The sequence below is a fragment of the Vicugna pacos genome, chromosome 31, assembly GCF_048564905.1.
Source record: "Vicugna pacos chromosome 31, VicPac4, whole genome shotgun sequence".
Classification (NCBI taxonomy): domain Eukaryota; kingdom Metazoa; phylum Chordata; class Mammalia; order Artiodactyla; family Camelidae; genus Vicugna; species Vicugna pacos.
In genome coordinates, this window is record NC_133017.1 from 14,072,111 (window position 1) to 14,084,523 (window position 12,413).

General features: G+C 41.2%; 1 long non-coding RNA gene across 2 annotated transcripts; it reads right to left on the reverse strand.

The window, feature by feature from the left end:
• Positions 1-590: 590 nt before the first annotated feature.
• Positions 591-2,156, reverse strand: LOC140690557 (uncharacterized). 2 transcript variants are annotated; one of them, XR_012065857.1, is made up of 3 exons: positions 2,007-2,156; positions 1,830-1,905; positions 591-751 (listed from the first exon to the last, which is right to left on the reverse strand). It is a non-coding gene; the product is annotated as an uncharacterized lncRNA (long non-coding RNA). The 2 variants fall into 2 exon arrangements; XR_012065856.1 differs by having other exon boundaries at positions 591-801.
• Positions 2,157-12,413: the final 10,257 nt, after the last annotated feature.

Consider the following 12,413-nt stretch of genomic DNA (forward strand, 5'->3'; position numbering starts at 1 on the left):
CAGTCTCAGTTTAAACCTGTGAAGGTGTCTTCAAACACCTACCGTCAGAGTCCCTAGGTCCCAATTCTGAGTCTATCACTTTCAATAACAAGTGACTTTGGGCAAATACAGAGTCTCTCTTTTTCTACCTGTAGAATGGGAATAAGGACCTATTAGGTTGTTATGAGATTTAAAAATGGGATTAACATGTAAGATCCTGGCTTGGTGCCTACCGCGGAGTCACCACTCCTGAAGTGTTTAAAATACTGTCAGCCCCGAGCTGGCTGTGTTTTCCCGTGCGACCGCCTTCGCTCCCGACCTTGGAGCTGACTGCTTGGTTTGCTCTCTGCATCCATCCCAGTGACACCCTGTGGTCCCAGAAAACAGAAGCTGCTCCGTCCTCAGCAGCTGAAAATCAGCCTGTCTCACGGGGAGGCCAAATAAATACTGAATGAAAACATGGTTATTTCACCTTACCATCTAACAGGGGAAGGAATCAGATTGCAATTCTAATCCAGAGTCAACCTGAATGACTCAGGAGTTAACTTTTTGAACAACCTAGAATTTTGGCACACACACAACTAGTCTGAAAAAAAAATTTAAGCGTTTATTTTAATATTTCGGTCATCTTTTAGAAGACTAAGCCAGTGTGACTTCTTTCAGCAGAGGACCCAGCACTGGTGATTTGTTCTTTGGAGCCTAACTTCTCCGCAGCTCTGTATTTACATAGCAATCCCACAGTATGTTCAGGTAGTCTTTACTTCGCACCTCACTGATGAAGGTAATGTAAGTTGGTGGTTAGATTTTCATTGTATTTATTTTCTAAAATCGAACAAGTAATTCGAGAGTAAGAAGGCAGCTTGTGGGAAATGCCATAATGAAACATGATTTTTTTTTTTCTATTACAAAAGTGCAGAAGCTTATAGCAGATTTATGTCTGGGGCACCAAGTTTCCAACCGAACGTACTGATAATCATTCTCATTTTATGAAAAAAATTAGAGAAAAAAAGAAGTGATGTGTTTGGTCCTTAGGGACTTAACACTCAGGTCTCTCGTCTCCTAGTATTCTTTGTAGTATAAACTTTTGCCCAAATCTGCTGTCCTTCTGTGTCACCTAACAGGTCAATGTCATCACATCCCCTCGGTCCTGGTTCTGGGAGAATTTGGAGTTGTTTTCATCCCTCCATCTTCTCCCCACTTTTCATCTCTTCTGGGCTCTCCTGTTCATCTCCAGGGAACTTGTTCTTAAAGAATCCCCTCTCTTCAACTCAAGTGCCACTACTAAAAGTCGCAGCTTGGGGGCCACTTATGAACGGGTGTCGCTGAAGTCGGGACAAACCTGCAGTAAGTTCACTTCCCCTAAGACATCAACCCTGAAGGGCAACACTTGGTTGGACACATAGACTCAATTGGATGCACGTGGTCCTGACTTGATTAGCAGACATTCTAGGTGTGTGTGCAAAACAACAAAAAATTTAATGGGAGGATAAATCATCCTTAAAATATTGGGCTTAAAACAGTATCAGGGAAAGGAGAAAATCTATACGTAAAATATTTGCTTTTAAAAATTATGATTGGGGACGGGGAGTATAGCTCTGTGATAGAATTCGTGCTTGGCATGCACAAGCTCCTGAATTCAACCCCCAGTGCCTCCGTTAAGGAATAAATTTTTTAAAAAAGTGATTAAAGTGTGCTATTCAAATGCGTCATTAATGAGAAAATAATTATACATCTATAAAATATATGAAGGCATTTCATAATCAGAAACAGTGTTTGTATTTTCTAGCCATAGAGTGATTAAAAAACAGAGAAGACCACCCCCTACCCTGAGTCTCTCAATACGCACTCACTCGCTTCAGGCATGGTGTCCAAGCCAGACCATCTCCGAGCCCCTCCCGAGATTCATTCGGTGATATTGAACAGGCTCTAGAGCAAGAAGAGAAGGGATATTGGATAAAGTAAATAAACTTAACAAAGCAGAAGATACACGTACCCAGAGAGTTCAACAATTTAGAAGATTTCTCTGCCTTTTTTTAAGTCCAAAAGTCATCTGTGTTGATTATAACAGGAAACTGGTCTTCCAAGTGAGGGACCGTACATGTGTGTGGTCAGAACCTTCTTTTAAAAGATGCACTGCCAAATGGAGAAGGTGCTGGGAGGGAATCTCGACTTCTCAGTCTTTCTTCATGACGTCTCTGAAAGTGTTTCAGTCAGTTCACGTATATAAATGCACAGTTCTTGAGAAAGGGTGTGGGTGTAAAATTATGCTGTGACCTAGCTGCCAGGCTGTTCTGTATGTAGCAAAATTGTGTACAGATTCACCCCTGATGAAACATGCTAACAATTTTTACTTTAGATCTCATTGACAAAGACAGCCTAAATTAATAACTATAACTAATAAACAATATGATATAGATACATAATATATAACTATAACCAATAAATAATAATATTTTTTCATTTGACCTAAGTGTCCAAGAAAACACCCTGTTGTCCATTTTCTAAATGCTAGGAAAGTCACAAAATAGTCAAAAGATACATATAATTACAACTAATAAATAACTAATAAATAATAATAGTTTTTCATTTGATCAAAATGTCCAAGAAAATACCGTGTTGTCCATTTTCTAAATGCTAGCAAAGAAAGTCACAACATAAAGACGTCAATGTGACAACACTATGGTTGCTCGTTCAGCGTTTCAGTGATGCTGAGTGGACCTGACAGCTTGCAGGCGAAAACAACCCGTGTTATCGGGGAGTCTGAGATCCTAAACTCATCCTGAATCTTCACTGACTGCAGCAGAGGAAATTCACTTGGTGCTGCTGGGGCAGAGTGGGGAATGGGAGTGAGGTTAAGAGAGGGGAAAGGGCGGAAAAGAATGTGAACTGGCAACTAGTTAATTAAAATAATAATGATGTCAGTCTTTTCACATTGGAAATATGCGCTCCATCCTGCTCCGGTGGTGGGGAGTGCAGATCTCCTGATAAGACCAGGGACTGCAGTCGAGGTTAGGTGGAGGCTTAGCGTGTGGGACCAAGGGGGAGGAAACTGCGGTGGGACAGGGAAGGAGAGAAATCACTCACTTCGTGTCTGGCTGGTGACGCTGAATCTCTTCAGCAGTGATTTCTGCGCTATGCGTGGGTTATGGGAGTGCGATCTCGCTTTATGCCTCTGGCAAAGGAACGCCTTTTGGCTCAGATTAAGTTGTGATCTCTTCCCTTTTGGCATCTCCTCACCAGGGTCAGCGTTTCCAGTTCACTCCCAGCCACGCTGTAGTCAGCCTTTGAGAGCTCGGAGGCTAGAAACCCAGGTTGCGTTTAGGTGTTTGGGGGACTTGCCAAATCCCATAAGGTAATGACAGCTAAGTCATAAGGCAGGACTTGACTCTGCCCATGACCCAGTTTATAACGCTGTCAATGGCGGTTCTTACGAGTGAATTGGGTTCATTACAGCAGAAAAGGAATTGGAAAGATGGATTGGGGCAAAACACTTCCACCAAAATTATACAGAATATTTAAATTGGAGGGAGGGGCTCTTGACTTTTCCCCAGACACTAAAGAGAAAGGAGACAGACAGTTGAGGTAGGAATTCTCATACACTATGCAGATTATCAAGATTAAAAGCCCCTAAGTAAACTGTGCTGCTGGGGAACCTTTATATTTTGTCTTTTTTGAAATCCCAAATGCTCCTGAAATTTGAATACTCCCACTACTGTCTACGAAACCCCAGAGAAGCAGAAGACCAGAAGGGGAAACCTGGCATAGTAAGAATAAACAATGAATCTGCATGAGATGGATGTGTATTGTCAAAAGAAACGTGCAACGTGGACAAATTTCAATCTCTCCAGATCCTTTCCAATTCTTCTGCTTTTCTTTTTGCCTCTGACAGCTCCCTAGAGTTTTCTGATGTCTTTCTTGAGCAATACTGGTAGCTAAGCTCCCATCATTTTCACTCTTAATGCCCACAATGTGTCTTTGCATCGTCTCTGCCTTCCCAAGGGGTTTCATAACATCCTTACCTGTAATTAGAATACTTAGACTTTCTAGGAGTTTATTTTTATTTTTTAATTTTTTTAATGGAGGTACTGATTGAACCCAGGACCTCGTGCATGCTAAACACGTGCTCTAGCACTGAGCTGTACCCTCCCCACCTCCCACTAGACTTTTTGAAAAAACCTATGAGTCCTCACTACATGCTTATAAAAATTCTTTTTACTTGGCTTTCCTTTATTTGTCCATTCTTGTTCGTCAGGGGAGCTAAGTATTGCATAACGTATTACTGCCCCCAACCTAGCTTCCAAAAGCAAGGACTCAAGCAAAGGCTTGGAAGACAGACAAGGCTGGTGTCACCAGCTCTGTGGCCCTGGGCTTCCACTGTCTCATCGGCAAGATTGAATATTCATATTGCATGGTCATGTAATAATTGAATTATATAATGTCTAATACATATTAACTATTCAGTATTTTTAGAATACATTTTTTTTCTTGTAAAGAAGAAGAAATTGAGAGAAGTGATTTTTAAAAAATCTGTAGAATTCTCTACCCTAAGCCATATTCGTCACCAGTAAAAGGTACATTTGACCTCGGTCTCTCCATCAGCCTACATCCAATCGGACTCCTTCCACCTTGGCCATTCCCCACGCTGACTTATAATTCACATTTCAGTTCTGTGTCCATGAGTGGAAGATGTCCGTGACCTAAAGGGACAATCTGTTTGTCAAACTCATTGCCTCTATTCACACCTTAGGCTGGTTCCCTTGGTTTCCCCTGAGGAAGAGTCACTCCAGCCAAAGCGTGTCTCTTCTCTAAGGTCCAGACCTGGTGAACATTCTTTAAAATGATTCCTTTCATTGACTAACTGCTAGTGAGTCCCTTGTGGTGCGATATCTGTGGGACTGCATCATTCAGTCTTTTATGTGATTCTCTAATCACTTCATGTTTTGAAATCTGTGGATTCTAAGACTTGAGCCGAGGGTTCTGATGAAAGCTTCCCTTAAAACCACAGGTAATGTTTTGTTTCCCTGGCCCAGGATGGAACATCTGATGCCTAAGAAATGTGTAAGAAATTGTATCTTAAATATTAATGAAACAAAACAAAACTTTTACCACCATGACATTTTTTTTGTCTAACAAAATACACATACATTTATCTATTTCACAAAAGCCTTCAGAACAGAGACTGTCTCTTCCTAATTTTCCTATCTCCCTGACTTGCAGAGCAAAGCCGTCCATAATCCGACCATATGCACCCCTTTCTGTTTATCAAAGGGAAAAGTAATTGTTGTTTCAAAAACTGCAAGAGAAGGATATATTTTATCTTTTTTTCTTTTTCAATTAGAAAGCAGTAGCCTTCCTTGAAAACAGATGCCAGAAAACCTAAGTCTTACTGGGATAAGATAATTATGATGGTAATAACTGGTTTAAAAGAGATGTCAGCTGCTTCTGTTTCATTCTTCGCAGAATAGAGCCGAGTCTGTTTCAGGATGATGTTTTCAGGACCCGGGATATATATTTTTTTATTTCCCTCCATGAATCTTTCATCCTTTTCCTGACATTTATCCTTTTTCATGCAATTATCCTGAAAGGAAACTCTAAGCCAGGCAAATGGGTTGCTGTCTGCCTCTGAAGAGACATTCATATCTCGTGGCCGAGCCCTCAAGTTCTGTGATCGCGAACCCTCAGGCTCATTTTTAAGCGGGGAGGTTTCAGGCTGGTTGAGTTTTCCTGTCTCCCACCAGGTCCAAAATGAGATTACATGACAGGCAAGGTCAATTTGCTGGGAGGTACTTAAAGCAATAAATCTGAAGCTTTTTGTCCAGTCACGGTTTCTTTCAAGCTTTGGGCCAGAAAATTAAGCCACCAGGGTTTTGACAAATTGGATATTACTCCACCTAATTTTGTATGTTTAGGCTGATCACACTGAATCACGGCTTTGTAAGTGACTGTCACGCCAGCGAGGACTTTGTTTCATCCGAGGAGGGCCCTTTCATGGCGATTAATCACGTGACTCCGATGTCATATTAAGGTCACAGAAACTCGGAGGCTAAAAAGAGAGAACATCAAAGTCAGCTGATAAAGAGAGGGAAGGAGCACGTGGTGCCGAGGGAGGTTCTGGGAGCCTGGCTCTGTTAGGGGCTGGCAGCGCCACCAGTGGGGACTTGGGCTTAACTTTCAGCTGAGATGGGAAATGCTCTCACTCCCTTGGCTCCGCAGGAAATCATCCCGAGAGCTCCTTAGCAAGTCTCACCCACAGAATACCTGAAATCGTTGGTTCCTCCTGCAGGAGGAACCTACTTCTGTCTCCACAGATGCCACTTCATGATTTTTATTGGAATTATTCTTTGCATTTTTTTCCTTTGACGTTTCTTTTAAGGAGGAAGAGAGAGGAAGATGTGATACGGTGCTGAAGATGAGATGAAACCATTCATGGTTACCAAACACGCATGGAAAGGAACGATTTGATTTGCTTGTTTGCAAGGGGTTTCTTTTTTTCCCCCTAGAAAACTTGCCGAACTGAATGTTACAGGACAAAAAGAAAATGACTAAAGATATTTTTTCATTTTTATTTTTTAATACCCAGGAGGGGATCAGGCTAGTCTGCTAAGTCCTTGTAAGCACCTCAAGACCAAACCTGTGAGCGGGAAGGACTGTTACCGGAGTGGACTTCAGAATGGAGGTTCCAGGAAGGCCAGCACCCTGTCCCTCTTGGCTTGTCCCCAGCACTTTAACCTGGCCTGGCCCTAAGAAATACTGCATAACTAAAAATAGAGTTACCTATGATCCAGCCATCCTATTCCTGGGCAGATATCTGTAGAAAACTCTAATCACAAAGACACCTGCACCCCAAGGTTCACAGCAGCACTATTTACAACAGTCAAGACAGGGAAGCAACCTGAACGTCCATCGACAGATGACTGGATAAAGGAGCTGTGGTATATTTATACAATGGAATACTACTCAGCCATAAAAAAGAATGGAATAATGCCATTTGCAGCAGCAGCATGGATGGACCTAGAGATGATCATACTAAGTGAAGTAAGTCAGACAAATAATCATACGGTATCACTTATATGTGGAATCTAAAAAATGACACAAACGGACTTATTTACAAAACAAAAAGAGACTCACAGACATAGAAAACAAACTTCTGGTTACCAGGGGTGGCAAGAGTTGGCAGATAAATTGGGAGTTTGAGACTGGCTGATACAAACTACTGTGTACAGAATAGATAAACAACAAGGTCTTATTGTATAAAATCAATTAAGAAATTAAAAAAAAAAAAGAAATACTGCTGGACTGGCTGACTGACTGTATAAACAGAGCTGTGGTAAATGGCAAACAGAAAAAAAGGCACACCCCACGTCTCTGTTACCAGGCAATTACCGTTAAGCTTGTAGACTTCCTGTGACATTTTGAATATTTTGTGATGTGACAAAGCTGTATGTAATGCTTATTGTTCAGAGATGGAGTAAATAGCACAGAGACAGAGAACAAGGGCCACATCCTATGGGGGAGAACGGATTCAGTTTTCTTACTCACTGAGCTTGTCAGCCAGGAGAATTTCCACGTTTGGAGCCAGGTTACCAGGACTGCCATCTGGTTCTGTGCAGGTCCCTGTGTGGCCCACTGGCGACAAGGTGTTCTGGAACACTTGAATGTGACTGGTCTACGATGAGATGTGCCACTAGTGTAAAGTACATATCAGGTTTCAAAAGTTTATTGTAAAAAAGAATGTAAACTTTCTCATGAATAAGTGTGTATCTTGATTATATGTTGCAATGACATTTTGAAACATCTTATTAAAATCAGTTTCACCTATTTCTTTTCACTCCTTTAAAAATTTACTTATTTACTTATTTATTACTTTTTTAAAATTGAAGTATAGTCAGTTTATAATGTGTCAATTTCTTCTGCACAGCATACTGCTTCAGTCATATGTGAACATACATATATTCGTTTTCACGTTCTTTTTCACTGTAAGCTACGACAAGATGTTGAATATAGTTCCCTGTGCTCTACAGTATAAACTTGTTGATCTATTTTGTATATACCAGTCAGTATCTGTAAATCTCAAACTCCCAGTTTATCCCTTCCCACCCCTCTTCCTGTCTGGTAACCATAAGTTTGTTCTCTATGTTTGTCTTTTCACTCCTTTTAATGGGACGACCAGGCAATTTAAAATTACGTATATGGTTGGCATTATTTCTATAGGACTGTGTAGATCAATCAAGAGTCGCCTGCGTTGGTGTCATCATTGACCTGGACCGGAGGTGATCCTGTAATGCAGAGGTGAACCAGCTCCTGATCCATCCTAAGCTCCTAAACAAGACTGTGTCCCAGAATTTTTAGCTCTTAATCCAGGAGTTGGAGTAGTTACAGGACCGAATGGAAAATGAATCCAATAACATCAACAAGACACTTGACAACTAAAAGGTTACATCTGGAAAGGCAGGAATTGGCATGATTCCGTCTGAAGGAGAGAATGACCAAGCACAGTGTAATAAGCATCTTTGGAGACACAGTGAGACAAGCGAAGGTTGCAGCACGGAGGCTGGAGGTTAACTCAAACGATTTCTGAAGAGTCAGGTTGTTTAACACTTGAGACAGGTTGTGACTCTTCTTTCTCTGGAGGGCAGTGATAACAAGGTAGAGCCTTCTCTGAAGTCCGAGATAAGTGTAAGATTGGAGAAAACCAGTTCAAGATAGCAACTCCAATATCAGTCCTTACTCAGATACTTGGAGTGCTTCTGAAAGTTGGTGACAAGGCAGGACAAGATTACTGGCTCTTTCAAACCCAGTGAGCCTCTTACTGGAGCCATCTTTAATTTCTCTCCTTAGATGTTAATAAAATTCACTTTAAAACACAATTATGGTGTAATATCTCATCATTCTCTTAAATAATTCACGTTTAAAGTCCTTCAAAATATTATATCTGGAATTGGGCTGAAAGCTTCCCGTGATCTGAAACAGGGCATTGCATTTCCTTTTTATTATTATATGCCCTTGTATGCATGTAACTATATTATACTTATTATATAAATGAATGTGTGTATATGCTGTAGGACATAGTAGCCATTAAAAACTGATTAAGTGAATCGACATATGTTGAATAATTTTTAAAATATCTCAAATGTCTGCACATCCAAAGCTTAGATGGAGGAAGTAGATAAAACATGGCTGAAATCCCCAGGTCCCCAATTCTGATCCAGTTCATGTAGATAGCAAACCCTTAATAAGCCAGTGCTGCACCTGGGTGTAATAGAGTTTGGATTTTTTGCCAATGAGATGCCATGTTAGACCATTCTACTGTTTAAATAAGTTATCAATAATTTCTCTAAAAATATTGACAGTTTAAAATCTTTTGGAAGACAAGTTCTTTTGTTAGTATGGCTAAAAATTACTGGGTGAAGGAGCGGTCACTACATACATTACTAAGAGAAAACCAAATGAAACCACAAAGCTCTAAAAAAAAAAAAAAACTACTGAAATAGGAGTCCCTGATCAAGTTAAAGGCATAGTTTGTAACGTGTGATGTGGTACCTGAAATCTGCATCCAAAATAACCCTTGACTGGAAGACTTTGGGTTTTTAAATTTTAGACAAATGTTTCTGGCCTCTATTTTTACAGTGTTTAGTAAACTCTTAGGCTGATATCTTAGGCAGACCACAGGTTTCTTTTCCTTATGTTTATATCCATGCATCAGTTTTTAAATAGAAACATTTTCAGTGGCTATGAGCCAATCCTGAGTGAGGAATTAGTGTTCATACAACACACGGTATCATATCTGGGTGTGGCCAAAATAACGCACATTCACATGCATGTCAAGTTTCTGCCGCATCAGGGAATTAGTAGCAGAGTTCAATACTCATCAGAAGGTATTTGGTCTTACTCTGACTGTGTGACAGAGGAAAGGTCATTTTAATTAAGTTTTCTTGTAAAGAATCTATTGTTTCTTCTCCTTCCTTGATCGTCAGCTTCACATCCAAGCATCTTGAACAATGCCAACATGAGTTAATTTCCAGACATTTACACGGCCTTTGGCTGCACACGTCCCCCTCACTTCAGTGCCAGCACACAGCTATTTGGCCTTTCATAAAGGTCGCATATTTTCCTTCCAAGTCGAGTTGCCCCAGCTACGTCAGAAAACACGGGGATCCTTTCTTCCAAAGGAGAGGCCTACTGTCCCACTGGGGAGGATCCTGGAGTGAGCCGGTTAAGCTGTTGTTAACTTCTTCGTGAGGATGGGTCACGGGGGGGTCCCAGTGTCTGTAGAGAAAATGACTTGACTCTTTCCAGGTAGCAATACATTTCTTCGCCAGAGTCACAACACTGGATGGGGAACCATGTTGCTCCCGTCAGCAAACCATAGGAAGAGATGAAGAAATGATGTAAACCTTAACATCTTCCCAACGTGTTTGTGGAAATGTTCCTTTAGACATGAGGGAAATGCGTTTTGGCCAGTAGGCACCATACTCAGTGAAAATTGAGGTGACAACCACATACTGTCTTAGAGGCAGGATGCCAGTGATATTTCTAAAAACCCGAAAAAATCCTCCCTCCGCGCTCCACCCCCCACCTTCCTTTGAATGAGTAGCTGTTGCTCGGCCGGGCAATTTAGTTCTTAGCACTCTTATCAGCAAAAGAAGTCCCAGCCGAATGCAGGGAACTGTTTTTTTTTTCCCCCTTTTATTTGTTTTCTTTTCGAGATATCGATGATACGGCCCTATCCAACGTGCAGTTTAGTGAGATGGATGGTCCTTCACTAACTGGCAATTCAAGGAAGTCTGACCCTGCCTGTTTACAAGAACACGTTTTAGAACAGCCAGTCGGCTTCTAGCCACCCTGCCTGCTGCCCAGGACCGAGGGGAAAAGCCATCAGCGGGCCGACAGGTCCGTGATAAACTCACCCCCCATTTGGCGAGCAGGGAAGCAGATGATAAGCGCTCTGATGGATGTTTTATCTGTCACTACGTTTTCAGTCGAGTTGGGCAGCCAGCCTGAAATGACTGGGGTCTGTTATCACCACAGATGCCACCGGTTTCTTAAGTGAGGCCGAGTCTTTGGTGACTTTTAAACAGAACTTCAAATAGATTTTTAAAAAAAAAGTTTCTTCTGTACAGCACAGGGAACTATGTTCAATATCTTGTTATAACCTTTAATGAAAAGAATATGAAAATGAATATATGTATGCATATGCATGACTCGGACATTGTGCTGGACACCAGGAATTGACACATTGTAACTGACCATACATCAATAAAAAAAATAAAATAATAATAAAAAGAACTTCATTTCACCTCTTGGAAAACTGCTTTCAAACACCTCCATCTGTCTCCCTAAACTCTGAGGCTATAAACTAGTCTGGGGGTCGTGGGGGTTCCTTTCCAGGGCTCATTCTTAACAGCCTGTATCACCTACATATAATTCTTCGGGAAGCGCAGAACCAGTCTTGGCAATACAATTTTGGAAATGCTTGAAGTTTCAAAAAAACATAGGTACCAAAAAAAACCAAAAAAAAAACATAGGTACCTAAACAGTATGTGTTGCTCTGAAGATTGCATACACCCTTCCATTCAAATTTACCTAAAAAGGGAACCTTCCCAGTGGAAGCACCTATTGTAGAGCACAGGGGACTAGATTCAACTTCTTGTAATAACATATAACGGAAAAGAATCTGAAAAAATATATACATACGTATGTGTATGCATAACTGAATCGCTTTGCTGTACACCTGAAACTGAACTTGTAAATCAATTACACACCAATAAAAAACAAAACAAACAAAGAAACAAAACAAACAGCATTAATTCAGATTCTGAATAAAATTCAGGACGACTTCAGAGAATGAAAATTAACTCCAAGGAGATAATCTGTCTTCAGGGGGAGAAGAGTGTCGGTGGGTACAATTAGAAAGCAAAGAGCGCCTGTTCCTCTGTGATGAATGCCGCGGTCTGTCTGGGGGGGTCGGTGGAGATTAGCCAACTTGAAAGCCCCAGAGTGGCCTTATCTAGTGGACTAAGACAGCCGGTAAATGAAGGCCCCCCTTCCCTTCCTCAACCTGTTTCAAGTTGTTTTCGCCCCAAGTTTAAATTGGCTTGTCGCTTTACAAGGATGGATGGGTATTATTTTTAAGCTTTTATTCTACGGTGGAAGAATGTGAGTGTTTTCCAGTGAAATTTTCCCACGGAGCAGGGAGTAGCAGTGAGTCATGAACAGGGCGACCCCTCCCAAGCTTCCTACGTTTAGATAGAAGGTTGCACTCTTAATACCTTCTCTCCCCGTCGTGTTTTCTTTCCAAACATCCTAAGGAGAGCAGTGGGGAGAAAAACCACTGGAAGCTGTCTTCTGCAAACAATAGTGGTCCACTTCCTGTATTCTCAACTGGATCACCTTTTTGGTATCTGATGTGGACTCAGAGGAAACCCAGGATGTAT